The 20,245-nt window shown below is 49.2% G+C and overlaps 1 long non-coding RNA gene across 1 annotated transcript in view; it reads right to left on the minus strand.

Annotated features, from left to right (window-relative positions):
• The window catches only part of LOC105808299, a 60,340-nt gene extending 40,391 nt beyond the window's left edge, over positions 1 to 19,949 (minus strand). The window contains exon 1 of the long non-coding RNA XR_001137377.1: positions 19,715 to 19,949. This is a non-coding gene — a long non-coding RNA (uncharacterized LOC105808299). The remainder of the gene's footprint in view (positions 1 to 19,714) is intronic.
• Positions 19,950 to 20,245: the final 296 nt, after the last annotated feature.

Raw genomic sequence — 20,245 nt, forward strand, 5'->3', positions numbered from 1 at the left:
AGGACATACATTCCAGGGAGCAATGGATTTCTCTGGTTCTAAATAGCAAACAAATTCCTTGTTTTCAAAGAGGCAGATTCAGTTGGAATATTCTTTATTAATTTTACATTACCTAAAACTACCTGGGACTATAGCTGTTGACCAGCAATGGCAAGCTGTCCATCGCAGTGAAAGAGCCTGCATTGGCTCCCGTGTCCCCATGGCTACCAGAGCTGCGGGCCCTCATCACCTGCGTGGTGTCCGTGTGGGCAGCCAGGCAGAGGAGCTGGCTGTGCTGCAGCAGTCGGCAAGAGCCCTCCCGGCACGCAGGTGCCTCCACATGTTACTGGTGGCTGCTCGGCCAGCATATACTTGGGGGAAGGTGGTGAAGTCTCCTAAAGGTGCTTCACCAATTCTGTAACAGTCCTATTCTGTAATACTCTCAGTGCTTGGGCGAGAGAAACTACTTCCACGCCGTGCCCACCCTCACACATGTCACGTTCTCCAGGCCCATCTGCACAGCCGGGGGCCCAGGTGTTGCCATCTGTTCTGAGTTCTCAAAATATCAGTGTGATATGGGAGGCCTGGAGTTTCACAATTCAGCCAGTTCCATCCTGCCACGTCCATCTCGATCGTGGCTCTCACGTGTCCATCCTGTACCTTCCAGGCCAGGCCGAGCTCCTGTGCTGAGGGTGACTTCTAAGAGGGCTCCAGGCCTTCAGTGGGTCTTCACTGCAGTTCTTCCCACAAAGCCATTATTCTAAAGCTGTGCATTCATCATTCTATCCCCTGCTCAAAAACCTTGAAGCAACACACACACACACACACACACACACACACACACACACACACACACACGCTGCCTGCAAGTGAAAGACCCACATGGTGATCTGGCAGTTCGGGCTCCTAGTCCACACCTGACCCCGACTCCTCCTCCATTGCCTGCCGAGCTAGAGGGCCCCAGATGTGCCAGGACCACTGCACTCTGCCTCCGACCATGCCCTCCTCCCGGAGGGAATCCTTTCCCACTTTTAAATTTCAGTTTCAATCCAGATGTCACTTATCTTTTCCCATATTAATTTATTCCTTCTAATCTTATCTCAGATTCTTATGTTTTGTCCTAAATTGTGTTCTTCAGGACACAATTGTGGTTCTGTGACATTCTCCAATAAAAAAAAGTGGAAGATTTCACCATCATCTACATTTGGCATATACTGCAAATTCTATGCCATTTTGCATATTTTGAAAGCACGTATTTGGATATTTACAATGCATGGTCCAAGGCTCTGAGAAGTCTATGGTTAAAAAAATGTTTCTCTCAGATCATGCTGGGTTTTCCTACTCTATACGTCACTGCAGACCCTTTGGCGGCATAGCATTTATTACGGCCACGCCACTCACTGGCACTCCCTCACCTCCTCCAGTGAGGGCATCACCACGTTATGAACAACTGAGCCACAGGTCGTCTGAACATAAAAACAGCAGAAAGGAAGCTGTATCAAAGTCTCTGCTTCCTATGGGACAACTACAGCTGGGTGTGCTGCATGTTCCATTTCATAAGCCATCATGTTGGCTGAGCTACCAGATTCTGCAACCTCTGACCTTAGTGAGCGTACCTTGGCTGAGCTGGATCCATGCAATCCAGAATTCATCTGGGAGCCAAGGGTCTAGGAGAGTTTGGGTGGGAACATGGGCGGGCATCATGGCCCCCTGGTGCTTTCTTTATAACTGGACAGTAAGTTTCCCCCTTAAGATGCTCATTTGCATCACTGGCCTGAACCTAATGTCCCCACGGTAACAGAAATACACCTCCAACTGATATTCGCTCAGTCCATAAACGCTGAGATCAGACCCTGTATAGGGAGGACCCTAAAGTGGCAGGACACGTGTGGTGAGAGAAGAATCATGGACAGAAAACTTGGTTCCTCAATCCTATGGGATCCCAGCAATGGCTGGGTAATTTGGAAAGCTTGCCCCAAAGCCCTACCCCATGGAGCACGTCTTAGCCCAGGACAGAGAGTTCTCCTCTAGCTAGACCTTTGGGCCCCTGGATTCTTAGTTCTGGGAACCAGGTGGGATGAGTGCATATTTCAGGTCTGAGCCATCAGTCCAGTGGAGCACCCAGGCCTCCTGCTGGCAGCCCAGTTTCTCTGTAGATCCTTCCAGCACATAGAACACAGCCCAGCACAGCAAGCCATGGGGCTGGAGGCTCTTCCATGAGAGCATAATCTCACTGCAAATTCTATCCCTGTCCCTTCATTTCTGTAAATTGCTTTTAAGCCACATTTCACAAAGGGCATCTGTTGTTACATAAAGCAGTGGTGGGGAGTCCAAGTTATGAAAGGCAACTACACGTCATCTGGTGCTAGCCCCGACTTCCGGCATGGAGCCCTCCCCTGGAGGACCGGAGCATCCTCTGGGCTCAGCAGGAAAGGTGATAAGACCCACCAATACCGAGACCCACGTGAGCCCTAGTGCAAGATGGACATGTGTGGCCTCTTGCTCAAAAACGATGAAGAATTTCAAGATGGTGACAGAAGAGCATTAAACCAAGCCAGGCCCTTCTGGGGGTGGGGAGCACCCTATGGCACTGCACAGAGCACGGGCCCACGAGGCTGGCATAAGCAGTATCTGCCATGGCCCCACAGGGAGAGTGCTGGGGACTTCTTGGTCTTGCTCTGAGGCCCTCAAGGTGGCAAGACAGAAGTACAGCATCCTGGAAAGACTTCCTTGGAGAGGGGCTCTCAGCCTGGTTTTGCAGTGAGCACCCCGCCCGGATTCCCACCCTCTCCGAGTCCAGCAGACTTGACAGCCTCTAACTGGTTTGACTTGATCTCCACACTGGGAGGGGTCAGTCTCTTTCTTGTGGGTTGTGTCCATTCCTACTGATGAGGTTATTTTCATTGACTGTTTATTTTTGGCCCCAGGAAAATCAGGCCTATTTTCTACTTGGGTTGCCTGAACACATTTCACACTTGAGGTCGAATTTTCTCCCGGGGGCGCTGCCAAGCCTGGCCTGTGTCCAGCACTGGGCGTCAGCCTTTCCTGAGCTGACAGCCACCTGGATCCGTTTATGCCGAGGCTCTCCTGAGCTCATGCCTGAAACCTTCCCTGCTCTGCTCTGGCTCCCGTGAACTCCACTGTGTTCACTGTCTCTTTGCCCCATTATCCACCAGACCCCTTCCTGTTTCTATCCCATATTCTCTAAAAGCTCTGGGCTCCATCCCTCCATCCTTTTGGTCACAGGGGAGTCTGAAAGGCAGAGGTGTCCTGTGGAAGCTCTACTCCCTCCCACATTCCAACTGAAACTTGCCCATTTCAGCCCCCCTCAACGCATAAAACTTAATAACCTTAAAATATCATAATTTCAGCAGGAAAAGGTGGGCTATTTAGTAAATAGTCTGGGAAAATTCATTGTCCATTTAGAGAAAAATTAGACCCCCTTCTTTATTTCAAATTATAAACAAAAATAAATTCTAATGGATTTGATATTTTAAACTTCAAAAATAAAACTATAATGTATCAGAAGGAAAAAAAAGTGAGAATATTTTTGTACTCTAAGGGTAGGAACAACAGACTTTCTAAGCAAGACAAAAGCCTGGGTATTAAAAGGAAAATAATAATTGCCTAAAAATTAAATATTTCTGTAATATAAAAGACAGTGAACAAAGTAAAAAGACAGGCTGGGATAAAATAATGGCAACATATATATCAAAGTTGAGAGTCCAGGATAGTAGAAGAGCCCTTACAGAAGAACAAGAAAAAGGGAAGGAGGAAGGGAGAGAGGGAGGAAAGAGGGAGGGCAAAAGTGGGCAAAGAATCTGAGCAGCAATTTGCAAAAGAGTAGTTAGTAGGCTGTAGGCTTTCTCCTTTAAATCAACTCTCCCCAGAACAATCTGCTAGCTTATATATATATATAAATATATATATATATGTATGCATGGGTGTATATATATATTCCCAAATTATTATTTCTGGATCTGAGTTTAAACTCTTACTTTTTTCTTTCAGTGCATAGCTAAAATTTTATTGGCTCTTTGGCATAAAACTCTTCAGCAGAGAGGGCACATTATAAGGACACCCCCTGAAGGCAGAGCTCTTCTTCTGAAAAGAGACCAGCAGGGCACGACTGCAAAGTAAGGTGGCTACAAAAATCACCCTACATAATATTATGCTAAGTCACTCTGTATGCTTATTGTATTATCCTAACCAATATGTTACTCTAAATGTTAAAGGAGAGTCATTCCGTGAGAGATCACCTATGCAGTTATCACATGTTCATGGAGCACGAGGACTGCAAGGAAACACGCCTGACTGGGAGCAGCAGGTAGCTCTAGCGGCAGGAGTGTGGGTATTATTTTCTTCCTTGTCTTTTCTTCCAAATCCCCGCACCTGGCGTCATGACAGGTGCTGCCACCCGGATGCCAGCAGAGCCGCTTCTCCGTCCTGGTGCCATCAACCCTTGGGGGTACCTCTGTCCTCAGGCCGTCTTTCACCTGGCACCTTAATATTTTCTTCAGATATTACCTTAAAGGTACAAGCCACTTACATCCTGTGGGTGAAAATTGCTCGTTTCTGTCATTTCCAAAGTATTTTTTACATGGTTTCTGGTTGCTTCAAATGATGCCCTCGATTTTACAATAAGAGGATTATTTAAAAATTTAAAAGCTGGCACTTATAGCAAACTGTGGTGACCTGGGGGCCCCGTGGTGGATGCATCCCCTGTCTGCCCACGCAGAGTCCTGGCCAGAGTCCGAGCTGTCTGGGCACGTTTCTGAGATGGGCAGGGATGCGTGGACCTCCCCCGTGGCCGCCGGCATGGGATGCACGCAGCTGGGGCACTGCGTGTGGGCATCCACCCTGCAGGTCGCCTCCAGATCTGAGTCCTCTCTCCTCCGCCTCTGACTTTGAAGTCAAAGTTTCACTCTCTTGACAAATACTCATTGCTTAAGGCTACCCTTGCTACTAAAATAACTTTCCATGAAATACTCTGAAAGAAGCTTCTTGACTGTAAACGCTACTATATTATAAGAAATGCCGTGTTTGTGTGCGGTTATGTCTTGTGTAACTGACTCCACTGGGTTTTCGAGGTGAAAATTGCTCATTTTTGTCATTTCCAAAACCTGACATCTTTCACTATAATGTGGCAACTTCTCAGTTCTTTAAACTATTTTTTTCTTGAATTTCTCATGAATTGATGGTTCCTGTTTTTGTGAACTGTTTGTTGAACCCATGCTTCTGCTAGGCTCACAGTTGCCCTTATTCGATAACTAGGAAGCAAGGCAAACAGTTCCTGCAAAAAAATGTGACTTTGTAGCCACTTGGGAGCTTCTGTGTCCTCTCTCTGCAAATTGCAATTTGGAGTGATGTGTATGAACCTCAGAGGGAAGAAAAGAAGCAGGAAAATGGCAATGTGGGTGAAAGTTCCTCCAGTCAGGCGAGGTTCTCAGAGTGAGGTTAGACTGTGCTGTCCTGCTCACGCGGGGACCATGGCTCAGCCCCTGGCCCTGGGCGTGGGAGTCCCAAACGGTCCCTGCACGGGGACACTCTGTAGCCCACCAGAGCATGAATCACATCACATATAAAGATGAAACAAGTGTTTCCTCTTTTTTCTTTCTTTTAGCAAATGTAAAGACTAGATTTTGTTTTTTAATCTCCAATTTTCTGCAACTCAGGAAAAGTTAAAACAAAGTGAGAACACTGTCTTCACTTAAATAAAAAATGATTTTCTGCTTACAGGTTGATCGATCATCCATTACCAGCAGATGTCTCTTGAGTAGCTAATCCACACTGAGCTGACCTGGGACGCGGGGACCTGCTCCGAGGAGCCTCCTTCGACATCTGCAAGGATGCGCGCTGTGTTAGTCTGCCAGGGCTGCCGTGATAAAGCACCACAAACAAAGTGGCTCCAACAACAGGAATATATTGGCTCACGGCTCTGCAGGCTAGAGTTCTCAGATCAAAGCGTCAGCAGGGACATGTTCCCTCCGCAGGGAAGGATCTGATCCGAGCCTGTCTCCCAGCTTCTGGTAGGTCCTTGGCTTGTGGCTGCTTAACTCCAGCCTTCACATGGCACACTCCCTGCGTGTGTGTCTGTCACTAAATTTCCCCTTTTTATAAGGACGCCAGTCGTATTGGATTAGGGACCCACCCTACTCCAGTATGACCTCATCTGAACTAATTACATCTGCAATGACCCTATTTCCAAATAAGGTCACATTCTAAGCTGCTGGGGGCCAGGACTTCAACATGGGAATTTGGAGAGACACAAGTTAACCCATAACACACCCGGGGGCCCTAGAGGATGATTCACACACGTCTGGACTCCCACTCACTTTCTTTGTCGTTTCCTCTACCAGTCCTCTGCCCCCAACTGCGTTCCCCTGAAAGCAAGCTGTCTTCCCGATAAGCACAGGCCCTTTGCTTTCTTTCCACCAGCATCCATGTCTATGCTCAGAAGAGTCAAATTAAAGGTTGTTGAAAGCCAGGAGCGTGAGATCCTGCTGCTGCCGAAACAGCGCTCCTCAGGAAGCGCACCTCCGCAAAGATGTCCAGCCACCCTGGGCCTCCTGGCTCTGCACTTTCGGACTAACCCCATGGGTGCTCTGGGGGTAAACTCCAGGAAGTCCCACGGGCCCGGGGTGGCTTCTGTGGGGGCAGCTGTCCACGCACTCCCATAGGGGGTGCTGCGTGCTTGGTCCCCGCTGGGGCAGGCCGGGCAGATAGTGGCCTAGTGACTGCCTTGGCTGGAACTCTGGCTCCCCCATTTGATAGCTGGGTGGCCTCAGGCTCTGCTTCCTGTCTAAGAAACGGGGATGATCGCTTAGGGTTCATAAGGGAGTTAAAGTGTGTGAAATACTTAACACAATACCTGGCCCGGAGTCTTGTAAAAAGTCAGCCTCGGATACCTGTAGTGCCACAGAGAGAGCACTTGCTTTCACTAGGTTTGTTTTAAAAAATTCTTGACTTGAAAGAGTCTTTGGAAAAAACAAAAAATCAAAAAATTAAATTAAAAAATTCTGTGATTAATTCTTTTGAAGACCCAAACTCCGTTTCTTCATCCCTCTGTTTTATAAATACAATTTGGTGTCACGGTTACCCTTATGAAGCCCGTGGTGTCCAAGTCACTGGTCTCATTTCTGGCTGTCAGATTATCACCCTGGGGAACAGAGTCCCAGATCCCCGGGAGCTCATCTAGGAACCACTGCTGACCCTGGAGCTGTGCTGGGGAGAGGAGACCACACACAGTGCCTTCCCTATGCGCAGGGGCCTGCCCCCTCCATCCATCCATTAAAACATTGGAAAAGTTTAAAATTTAAAAAAAGTTTAACATTAAAAAACCATTGTGATAGCTTTGGCGGAAAATAAGGAAGAAAAGAAAAAGGCCCGTTCCTCTTTGCTTACACCGTATCTGCACAAAGAAACTCTGCAGGGATATGTAAGAAGCCAAGAAAAAGGCGATGGAGGGAACTGGATGGAAGACTGAGGTGGGCGTGTGCTTTTCAGTGGACGCGTCATTATGGAGCTTCGTTTGTGAACCTTATTCAGAAAAATGGAAGCTGGATATTTCCTTCCCTCATTCACCACATTTGCAGGTTAAAAGAGACATTCTGCATGCTCATCTCAAGAGATGCTGAGAAGCATCAGCTGAAGGAGGTCAGCAGCACCTGCCGGGAGAGCCCCTTGCCAGGCGATATTTGCCATGGCAGGAGGGTGCTCCCTCGGGCTCGTCACAGAGCTTCTGGGGGGACTCCTCAAGGCCGTGGGAGAGCTGCTCGGGCAGGGATTACAAAGAAAGATATCTTCCCCTGGAAATAACTTATTTGCAGGATCCCGATCGGCATGTGGTCTTGGCAAACAGGAGCCAGCAAAGCTGGACGTGTGCAGCCCAGTGGAGATTTGTGCTGCCTTGGGTGGAGCTGGGAATTCCAGCTCTACCTCAGGCTGTGTACCCTCAAACCCTCAAAAGCCTCAATTTGCTCATCTGTAACACGGGTCAATAGTGCCAAACCCCCACGGAATGGACGTGGAGGTTAAACAAGTTAATAGACACATACGCGTGGCCCATTGAAGGCACCCCATAAATATAGCTCCTCCATCCCCTTTCGCTGCTGCCAGGAGGCCCTCTCAAAATTGAGTTGATCCGCTGAATACAATTTAAGCAGTGAGGCTGATCTCTCCTAAGTTCTGGGTGAGATATACATTAAAACCTCAAACGTGAGAACAAAAAGGTTCCACTTTTCCACCAGTAGAGGACTGAGAAATTGGAATAATCTTTTGAATCAGTTTGCTCAGGTCACTCTGAGACTCTATTTTCTGAAATATGAAGAACAATTTCTATTTCAGTAAGATGTCCATCTTCTGCCACTGACTTTTAATTTTCACAGCGAATGGTAGAAAGCAGACTTAGAAGATTCTAGTAATTTTGGCCAAAACATTACAAAATATGCGGGAGAGGATGTGCTGAGATGAGAGGGGCTGCCTTACGCGAAAGGCCGTGCGAAGACTGGGGAGGCAGCATTTGTCCCCCTTTCCAGTGACTGCTCCTGTTCTGTCCGAGAGTCCCCCGTGACGAACCCAGTCGCTGAACACAGCGGATGACGCACGCTTTGGACAGGTGAGACAGTCACTGTGGACGAGTCATCTCCCTACCGGAAACTTCTGCTTTGCAGTCACCTCTGCTGCTGCTGGGTGGCAGTCTGCACTCACTCTCTGCCTCCCCTCTCCCCTCCGCATGCACGACTCTGAGCAGGCTGCTGGGGACTTCAAAGCCACCGCCGCTTGGGGATGAGATGAGCCACATGTATGTCAGGCCCGGCTCAGCAGTGCCAGCTTGAAAAGCCTGTCTGGGCCCGACACGGTGGCTCACGCCTGTAATCCTAGCTCTCTGGGAGGCCGAGGCGGGCGGATTGTTTGAGCTCAGGAGTTCGAAACCAGCCTGAGCAAGAGCGAGACCCCATCTCTACTAAAAAAAAAATAGAAAGAAATTAATCGGACAACTAAAAACATATAGAAAAAATTAGCCGGGCATGGTGGCGCATGCCTGTAGTCCCAGCTACTCGGCAGGCTGAGGCAGGAGGATCGCTTGAGCCCAGGAGTTTGAGGTTGCTGTGAGCTAGGATGACGCCACAGCACTCACTCTAGCCCGGGCAACACAGTGAGACTCTGTCTCAAAAAAAAAAAAAGAAAAAAAAAGCCTGTCTGAATGGAACCAAATACATCCACCCCACAAACTGAGGATGTGACTAGGAATAAACAACTAAAACAACAACCATGACAGCCAGGCATTCCAGCGCTCTGGGTGTGGAAGGTAACCTGCCAATAATATCTGACCAACAGCTGCCCTGGAGTTAGCTGGCCTTGCCGGAAGCTCCCTGTGCTTGGGGATGGAGGGAACAGAGAACAGCAGAGGAGGACAAGTGCCCGTCAGAAGAAGGCCCACAGAGTGTCTAAACCACCCCTACCCGTCCCCAGGATCACTACCACACGCTGGATTGTGTGATATGTTCCACAGTCCCTTTCACCCCCATCAGTGAACCTTGTGCAGCAAGGGGAGCTGTTTGTATTCAGTGGGGCGCCCAGGGGTGTTGGAACACTGGCAATCTTGAAGACGGTCTCTAGGGGAGGGCCACGGGTCTCTGCTCTTGGCCTGCACTGACCCAAATGGTCTGGCAGAGATGTAAAGGGGACACCTCTCTAACTTGTAGGTGACATAAAGTGTCCCACGTTACGTTAGAGAATATGTGGACAAAAGCTAAAAGACTACACTAAGGATAATGTAAAGTTCTACCTAGGTTAAAAATATCGAAAACAAACAAAAAAGTCACCACCACAAATGCAGAATGAGGGAGATGTGGCTTTGCAGTGTGTCCCCACACAGAGAGACAAGGCGGTCAGCTGGCTGCGAGTGCAGTGCCGGTGACAGATGGGTGTGACTGCCAGAAACCTCAGCCTTTATCCAGGACGAGGGAGGTTGCTGTGCTCACCTGGAGAGGGACATTGGAAAGCTGCCGCGTCCACGAGGTGCACAAAGAATCTTTCCAGGAACTGCGAGAAGAGGGAAAAGCTTGAACACAAGTGGTGATATCCGTGAGTGGGAAGGCCCTGGCATGGAAGAAGCCGGGCACATGCTTTAACTCAACAGTTTCTGGGACAAAGTAAGTGCTGGATAAATGTTCGTGGACCTGTTGAATTATGACCGTCCTTCTGATCATGGCTATGAGTAAGTGGCTTCAGGGGGCAGAGCTAGGTCCAAACATGGACGTGCCAGAACACAGGCTTGGGATAGGTTATGGACCGTCTTCTCCGTGGGCACTCACAGCGACAGGCTGGGCTGTCTCTGGAGGGAGGGGAAGGCTTACGCCGGGATCAACGCCCCCTTGGGGGCTCCTAACGGGGGGCTTCCATGGTGGGAAGTGCCCTTCACGCTCAGAATCTGTGATTCAAAGTGAGGAGCATGTAAGTAATGACACTGACTCCAAGCTGGACTGCTGAGCATCTGCCATTGTGGGTCACCTCACCCTTGCCTTACAGAGGGTCCGAGAGGACCCCAGACTCCCTCGCGGCCACACTGCTGGCAAGAGGAAGCTAGGAATCAGCCCAGGGACTCTGCCTCCTGGACAGACATCATGACTTCCCCGGAGCCTCGCTGGTTCCCTCTTCATGTCCCCACACTGGGTGCCATATCCATGCGGGAAAAACAAACTAACACACAGATATCCACACCTCACTCCTCTCTCTCTCTGCTCAGATGTGTTCCCATCGGAGTGGCCTTCAGACCACCCACACATGAGAGGCTCCTCTGCCCCACCGCCCCTCTGCTAACAGCCCTTCTCACAGCACATCTGCCCATCACCTGCCCCCACAGGTCCCAATAAACATTTGTTGAATCATGAATGAGGAACTAAAGGCATGGACAATTGAATCTCTCTCCTCTAAGATGTCCAGTACTCTGCAGCTAATGCTGTCCCTGGAGGAAAGCAAAGGAAACTCAGAGAAAGCATCATGGAATTCCTCAGATGCCATAGTTAAAGTAGCTAGATCATTGCTCAGAAGCACATCTGGGGCCCAGAGAAAGGCTCCTATGGTCAGAAATAAACAGCAAAAAGGCACTAATTCCAGCAAGAATAGCTGATACGAGTTAATATCTACTATCCTACTATATGTGGCACTTTCCGAAGAATTTTTCCTGCAATAATTCTTTTCATCCTCAGAACAACACTGTGGTAATTGTTCCTGTATTCCTATTTTACAGATTAGGAACCTGAGACCAGTAGGTGTGCAGTGAGTCGCCGGCAGAGCTGAGGCTCAGCCCCGGTGGTGGCTTCATCACTGTGCCTCGTGGCCTTCCCAAGGACAGAGGGTTCACCGAGCCGGAGCAAACAGCGCTGTGCCTGGAGAGGAGATGTGCAAAATCACAGAACTTGAGGGGTAATTCCTGGGGAGGGACGGCCCCGAGTCTGGGCCCCCCGTCCTGCACACGTGGAAGAACACGGCGTGTGCTGTGCTGAGGAGAGGCAAGCGGAGGAAGCAGGTAGGGACGAGCAGCGGGGTTCAGGCCTCCACTAGTGGCCACTCGTGGCCGAGGCCAGAGACCCCCACCTGACTGACTGGCCAAGTCTCCTGGCCCAGGGGCTGTGCATTGTGGAGAGGTCGCCAATCCCTCTGAGGACCTGCCGAGAGCCACCACCTGCCCCATAGAACCCCAGGGACTTGATTCGGGCCTTTCACCTTGTCAGGGTGGCGGCCCATCTTTCAAAGCCACCCAGATCAGGAATCCGTGCTCTACATCTGTGCTGTCCATCCTGGTAGCTACTCGCCATGTGTGGCTATGGACATTTAAGTTCAAATTAATAGAAATTAAGTGAAATTTTCAATTCAGTTCCTAGTCTTAGCAGACACACACTTTAATTGCTCAGTAGCCATGGTGGCATGTGGCCCCTGCATTGGATAGCACAGATCTAGAACATTTCCATCATTGGGAAGGTTCTGTTAGACAGCGCTGCCTTAGGGGGTTTGGGAAGCCACGGGGAGACATGGTGTAATCCACACCCCCTCGGGTCTCCTGAGAGTTCTCTGTTTCTGCCTTCTCTCTGTCACTGCTGTTTCTTGGCCCAGGCTGGGGCAAGTCCAGCCACAGCCAGCAGCAGGCAGGACAAGGTGTGTGGAAGGTGACCCCATGAGACACTGCTAGGCTACATGCTCACACCGCGGCTGAGAGAGCAGGGACACATTTCCAGCAGCAGCAGAGCCTACGGTCAGGGGACAGACCACAGGAGGTGCGGTCCCCACTGGCTGGAGCAGCTCCTGGAGCCCCCCCGTCTTGAGTCTCCAGGTGCCGGAGTGGCAATGGTAGCGGCCACCTCAGATAACGGGCACCCCGCCCCGGTTTCCTGGTACCACCTAAGTCCAAGATTGTTTGATGACACACAGAGCCTTGGGACAAGCAAGGATGTCCAGTAATGACAGAATCTGAGTTTTCCAAGAGCTAGGTGGAGAGGGTGCGGTAAGGGCAGGGTGAGCTTGCAGCAGAATTAATATAATTTAGAGAATTAGAGAATAAAGGAATGTCACATTTTTGATACCTTAACATTGTAGACTGCAATCCACACCCACTAAACAAATAAATTGAGTGAGGATGGCAAATTATTGCAGGGGAATGCGGGATGATGAACTACGAATGGAGACAGGGCAGACGAGCCTGCTCTGAAATCCACCCATCGGTTCCACAGCTACAGCCAGTGCTGAGGATGTTGTAGCTCAGCAGCGACACACGCAAGCCAAACCCGCCCACCCTCCTCAGAGGCAAGGTTTAGGGTCACGTTCCCTGTGTGCAGCTGTGGCGGGTCCACAGTTCAGAAGCCACCCAAGAGACCAGCCCACATCCCCCATGGCAAGGCCCTTCGGCGGTTTTTCTCTGCCCTCCCGGGCCTACTTCTGCCCTGGGCACAGAGGGCACAGAGCATGGGGCCCGTGAAAATGTGTTAATTTTGATTTATTTTAAAATTGGAGGAAAAGCATGAAAAAATGAAAATGAATACATCATAATGAATCCAGCCTGGGTGACATTTATCTTTCTGCCAAGGCAGTGATACTACGTCTTTTTCATGAGAAAGTGATCCATGAAGACCAAAGCATCTGGGGTCCCTGGGAGTCAACACAAGGTCGTGAGTTCTTGTCCCCTATACCAGAGACCTGAAAGGCAGCTCCACACAGAGGGGACCCTGACCCCAACAAATGCTCCTAGTTGACCTACAGATTGAATTTCAGTAGTGATATTTTTCCCACCTCCCTTCTGCATCACACAGGGTAAACCCACTCCCAAAATAGTCATATCTCCAGGAAAATTACCTGATTACTCAAAGGCCTGTGACTGTCTGCCTGTTCTACTATCCTACCATCTTCCAAGTTGTCTTATGGTTTCAAGAAGGCTGCTGGAGCTCCAGTCATCACCTCTGCATTCCAGACAGGAGGAAAATAGGGTGGAGGGGTATAAGGTTAAGCCTGTTAGATGTCAGGCTCCTATAAAGAGCTTTCCTAGAATCCCCAGCTAACCCTTTCAGCCAATAGCTTTCTGTAAATGAGGCAAGGAAATACCATTTTTTTAATGGGGCATATTGCTGTCCCTGACAACACAGGGTTTGTTGTTGACAACACAGGAAACAGAAGAGAATGGATAACTAGCAGTCTCTACCACAGATTACTGAAGACAACTAGATTCATATTTTATAGCATTCTCTGTCCTGTGAGTGGACTCCGGGACAAACCACTTAGCTCCTCTGTGACCAGGGTCTCGTTTGTGAAATAACCACATTGCTCTCACCAGAAGTATCAGGAGGGGTACCAAAGAGATTGTGGCTTCAAGGACTTTGAACAATTTGGAGGAGGATATTCAAAAGGACAAAAATCGCTTGTTGATTTTTGTATCATAATCAAATAGGATTAGGATTTTTTTTTCATTCAAGAATTTAGCAAATATTTCTCATTTATCCAATAAAATAATAAGGACAATCCAAACACTGTTCTGTTAATCGATTGTTTACTTGGGGCCAGGCACTGTTCTGGATCCTTTGCACATGTGACCTCAATCGGTCCTTGCGGAACCACATGTGGCGGATTCTACCATTATCAACCATTTTGCTCAAATGAGGCACTTGGAACGCAGAGGAGTTAAGGACAATGTCCAAGGTCACACTTCTGGCAAACGGAGGAGCCCGGCTTTGAACCAACAGGCTGGCTCTTTGGCCCCAGGGATGTGGGGGTGAACTGGCAGACAAGACCCCTCCTAATTTTGTCTTTCTGGTGAAACAGATACACGCCCAATTACACAAGGCTGTCATAAGTTCCCCCACTCCGTCATCAGTGCCCTTCCCCCAGGGGGAGGACACACCAGGAATCTCAGCTATGTCTGGGTTCATGACTCAGCCCTTGCCTCTCTGCCAATTTTTCCAGAGTCAGGACCGTACCCTTTGAGTCCCAACAGTGCAGTAAGGAAACTGCCCAGACCTGACTGCAAAATCTAGGCTACCTTCCAGCAAAGAGCGAAATGACTCTTTGCTTAGAATTTTTAGAAAAGTTCAGCTCCAAGGACATGGAGTCTATTCACATAACTCAATCTGATCAAAAGCCAGAGAAACTGAAACTGTCACATTCCCCTGTTATCTCCCAGCACAATCAAGACCAAAAGGACTCATGAGGGGGTGATGGGTTTTGGGGGGAGGGTGTTTGCTGCTATTCCACCTTGGACCTACGTCCCCTCCTGTGCTTTCCTTGCTCTGCATCATATCAGGGCCTTGCCTCACTCCTCCGTCTTCCTCCTCCAGCAACTTTATAGACAGGGTGGCCAGTGAAAGATGTTGGCTGAAAGGGTCAGCTGGGATTCTAGAAAAAGTCTGTAACGGAGCTTAACCTTTTGCCCCTCCCCCCAACTTCCCTCCTTCCTCCTGTCCAGATTGCAGAGGTGATGGCTGGAGCTCCAGCAGCCTTATTGAAGCCATAAAACAACTTGGAGGAAGGAAGCCAATGCTGAGGATGGCAGAGCAGGCAGATAGATGAGCTGGCTGCTTGTTGACCCTTGCCCTGGATAACCTGCTTCCTGTCTGAGAACAGGACAGCTAGGGGAAGAGAATCCTTTTTCTGGGTGAGAGAAAGTAAAGCTGATTCTTTTTGGAGCCACTGCTATTTTATATATTTTCCTTTTATCTATTAATAGCTGAATTGATAGAAACTTATGCATCTGTCTTACACTCTGTAAATGATTTATCAAGTGAGAACAGCTAAGGTAATGTATTTTCTGCCATCATTAAAAATTCCAAGATTTTTAAATTTGAAAAAGGTCAGGATGGAGAGAAAAGCTAAAAGCCCCTGTAGCAGGAGCCCTCACTTGCAGGACATCACTCCTGAAAGCAAGAGATAAGCAGGAAAACCACGATGAATAAGATCTGCCATCGCCCTTAGCTTTTCTGAGGGCTATATTACACAAAATGCAATAACATCTATTTTTTTAATCAGAAAGAATCTTTTGAGACCAGCCAAGCATCCTTCCCACTCCTCCTTCTTGGGGGCCCAACTTCCTTCTGATCTGTCATTGGCTTTTCCTTGCCTGAACTCTGGGATCTAACCAGAACCCTCCAGAAACTGCAGGTAGCCCAGTCCCTGCCCTGCAGCCCAGGGCCAAGCACAGCACTGCCCAGCACACAGCACCGTGGGCAGAGGAGTCCTCTGGATTATGGCACCAGGGGCAGTTGGAGGAAAAACTCCCCACAAATTAGCACCATCTGCAATTGACAAACATAGTGCAGACAATTCTCAGCATTCAAAGCCTAAACAAACACTCAGAATGGAGACATATAAAGCATCCGATGCTTCACTTTGACAGGTCAATCCCAGAGAAGGCAGAGTGATCAAAAGGACACAGTGGTACTTCTCTTGGACCTAGCAGAATGGGTGTGTGGATCTGGTTTCTGAGGCACTGCATGATCTTGAATTTTCTTTAGAATTGGCAAGTAAAGGCCCTGTTACGTTCACCTTGGTTTAAGTTTTAAGTGTATCTTATTTAATTTTTTTCAATATGAGTCATCTCCATATACTGTGATGATTTTCAAACAACCAGAATCTAGATGACTCGGAGTTGACTGTAGCTGGCTTGAGACAGGAAGTGTGAGTGCAGAATCCAGCTGCTTCCACTTCAGGGCAGGTCTGAGACCAGCAGTCCTGGCTTTCTGGACTGTGGCCTCGGTCTGGTTGGATTACACACAGAACCCTCCTGATCTCCTGCTTGTCCTGATTCTCCTGCCCTGAACAGGTGCAAGGGACTCCCCTGTCATCGATGCATTCTTTGGAGCTGTGCCAGGATTGCTAAGAAATCCTGGGCCCTTCAGTGAGTCGAGTGACCTGCCATCCTTCCAACCTTCCAGGGCGGGTATGTGTGTTGGGGGGCGAAGGGCGGGTGGAGGTTACAAGAAATGCACACAAAGTTACTACCATGTGGTTGGGCTGGAGGAAAACAGAGCTGTTCCAATTGTGATGATGTTGAGGACAACGATGATGACAATGATGATGATGATGATGACATCTAGAACCCCAGGTTTTCCTGGAGAGAACCCAGGCGGATCTCCCATTTACCTAATAAATAAATTTCCTACGAATGCAGACATGCCACGTGTAACTGAGCACTCAGGAGGGATCTCACTTCGGGGGCATGAGAATCAATTCTCTATGGATGCCCTCGGGGCAGAGGGACCCAGGTAGAGATACCAAGGCGTCTGGTTGTATTTCTGAATGAATATGTATTTAATAGTTACTGTGTCTCCTCGTAACTTGTGTACTAATCATAAAATCCTCCTAAGAACTCCCGAGACCGGTGCTATTATTATCCTGACTTCACAATGAGGAAGGTGGGACACCAGGGAGTTAAGTAACTTGCCCAGCACAGGGGTGAGCTCACCACATGGCAACTGGTGGTGAGGACACAGGACAGGTCCTGCGGAAACCTCTGGGCAGGAGGTACTGGGAGCCCAGGTCCGGGTGCTGAGGAGGGGTGGAGAGTGACAGCCAGGGCCAGCAAACCACAGCCCAGTCCCTAGGCCGAGGGCTCCAAGACAACAGGACGCTGGCCAACTTCCAAAGTCACCAAACCGTCAGCATTTTCTTTTTGCAGTAGATGTCCTTTTACCATAGATTGCTTCCCTCCTTACCCCCTGCCTGCTTCCTCATCGAGAAGCAGCCCCTCTGGTGTTGGGAAAACATGACGAAGCAGCAGATCACAGGTTAATCAATGCTCTATTTCCAGGTGTGTGCATGGCCTGATTTCTGGCCTTTTTAAATGACTCCTTCTCCTGATTACAAAAGTGATAATATCAGTGCACCACACGCTCGTTTCTCACGGGTAAGAAGTGACTCGACTCCCAGCATCCACACAACTGCCCGAGTTCTACATGAAGAACACACTCAGTGTCTGGGATAGAAATCAGCCACCCCAAAACCATTTCCCGGCAGCACTCACAGAGGATTGAAAGGAGAGACACGGGGCCCAGTGATAAGCCCACGTCCAGGACCGGCGCCTTCTCTGAAGTGGGGGCAAGAGAGTTGGTGTCCACAACCCTCGGATGCACTGTCTAGAGCAGCATGCCTTTTCCAGGCTCTGGTCTCCATGAAGGTGGCATATCTCTGAGCGCTCACAAAAACTACTCACCAAGAGAGACAAACAGGGCTTGTCTCCCACCTTGGAAATGTCTGGCATCTGTCTCGTGGCTGTGATTCTTAGCCTCGGAACAACTGCAGCCTGCATTGGAACCATAGGATCTTTCTTGAAAAAGCAATGGAGCTAACTCAAGGGCCACAAGCCCCAAATGCCTTCAAAGGCCAGATAAATACGAGAAGCCAATAGAGCTAGTATCAATGGGGTCCCTTCTACATCCGGGCCCTGTTCTATGCAGTGGGTCCTCACAGCAGCCCACTGAGGCAGGTGGTGTCATGATCTGGAAGCCTGAGGCTTCGAGAGGCTGAGTGGCAGGATTTGGGGCAGTCAGCCTGGCTGCTAAGCCGCCCCCCCGCAGTCGCGCTATCCAAGCTTTGTGGCATCAGGGTGTGTCAGGGCCTGTGATCCGGAGAACATGAACCCCACCCAGAGTTATCTAAACACAGAAAACAACCCCGGGAGGCCACACAGAGCTAACGGGGGAGGGATGCAATCAGGGCTGCACCAGGCTGCACCTGAGCTATTTCATTTATTAAAACTTTTCTCAACATGTATCTCATTTTATTTATAAGAGGAGTAAGGTTCTGGGGAGGTTCTCTTCCTTGGAATCTTGCTCTCTGATTTTAAGCTGACTTAATCTGCCCACGCTACACGTCACATGCACAATGCCAACTTTGAAGTTCATGCCACAACTGACACTCCCGCCCAATCCCCCAACGAGGGTGACGTGTAAGCAGAACATCACAGGACACTAACTGCAGCTTCGGCCCTCCGGCCCTTAATGAACACTGCATTTTTCATTTAACAGACTGCATGCTCAACCTGTTCCCTAAAGGCAGAACCTAAAAGTCATGAACATCAGCCAAAGGATGGATGCCAAATGCATCGTTCCTGACGTGGAGACAGACCCTTAGCACAGGGGACTCCCACCCGCCGCCTGGAGGCGTTGGGACCTAAACTGGCAGTCGGTCACCTAGCCAGGGGAGGCATCCAAAGTTGATCTCGACCAAAGTTCAAACAGCCAAACCTTTCTAGGGGGCTGGTCAGCCACCGTGCTGTGCTCAGAGGTAGATCGAAGTTCTCTCAGAGGCTCCAATTTTAGAAATTGGGTGCTGACTCATTATTAACCCAGGAAGCCCACACACTCAAATGACTGTACTGAAAAAGCTCCCTGTCATGCCCTGCCCACTGATGTGCTGCTTTTTAAGCAAATTCGAAAAATGTTTATCACAAGGTATTTATGACATTTTAACCGTTTCATTTACAGTAACTAGAACGACATTTTTTAAAAAAATGTTTCCTGTATTTTACTTGACAGTAAAACTATTCATTAGAATAGTAACAGCTTGAGAAATACCTATCCAGATCAAAGTCAGGCCTCAAGGACTCCGTGGCCCCATCCTCAACCCTCCCCAGCCCCCCAGCCCCAGTCCCCAAGTAGTTTTATTTTCTTTCTGATTCTACCGCAGTAGGTGACTTTCAGTGTTAGGGAAAAGGAAAGGACACAAAATAAGCTCCCAGAATCATTTATGAGCTTTCAGAGGAGGGAGCCAAAAATTCTGCCTCTCTATTGTATTTCTTGCACTGAAACTGGGCAGCGGGGACCACGCGGCCAGAAATGGCTCAGGGGCTGCCTTTCCTCCACCTCTGAGAAGCGGAAGCCACCCCAACCTCAGCACCCCTGGGGTAGCGCAAGTGCACCCACTTCCATCTCTGAATTTCAGTTTGGCTTCTTGAGAGGCGTCTCAAGCAGCTTATTTTCCAGCCAAGCAGCAACGCTACCTCTTCCCAGACAACACAGTGCACAACCAGCCTCTGCATTCTCACAACCAACGCCTGAGAAACTGCTCCCGACAGCCAGGCTAAAATGCAGTCACCGTGGGGGTGGGGGCAGAGGGAGCCACTTTTCTAAAACGACAGCTTTTCCAAGTCTGAACGAAATGCAGCATCCACTCCAGGACACAACAGCCTTGCCCACAGCCCAGACTCCGAGGCAAACTGCAGAAATGATCATAAAAATGACAGAATCATACTCACCAGGGAGAAGCTGGTGGCGCCACCTTCCCAGGAACTGTGCCGTGAAGCTCTGAAGACGGGCATTGGCCCAGGCACGGCTTGCCTGGAATGTCAGTTTGAAACTTAAAAAAAAGCAGTGACCATACAGTCACTTATTTCCCTCCATTCCCAATGATGTCCGCACGATTAAGACAGAAAAAAAAAAAAAGGCGCACACCTCAGCCTTCATTCTCATTGGGACGAGATGACTCATGCTGACTCACAGCCACCACTTCCTCTCCCGACATTCTCTTCATACTTGTGAGCCCGGCTGGTGCGGTTCCCAGGATCCCTGCAGCCTTCCTGGAAGGACAGCCTTCCTGATCCTGGCAAAGAGACCCACGCTCTGTCCCATCATGGGACCCAGGGATCGCCTACACAAGGGAAATGCTTTATTTAGGAGTCCTGAGAACAACTGCAAATTAAAATGCATGAATCTTGTGTGCATTTGAATTTCAAATACAAACGGAAATTCTGCAATGTATTCCAAGTTCATGTATGAAATTCTTGCTC

Source organism: Propithecus coquereli, unplaced genomic scaffold (assembly GCF_000956105.1).
Source record: "Propithecus coquereli isolate 6110/MARCELLA unplaced genomic scaffold, Pcoq_1.0 Scaffold171, whole genome shotgun sequence".
NCBI lineage: Eukaryota > Metazoa > Chordata > Mammalia > Primates > Indriidae > Propithecus > Propithecus coquereli.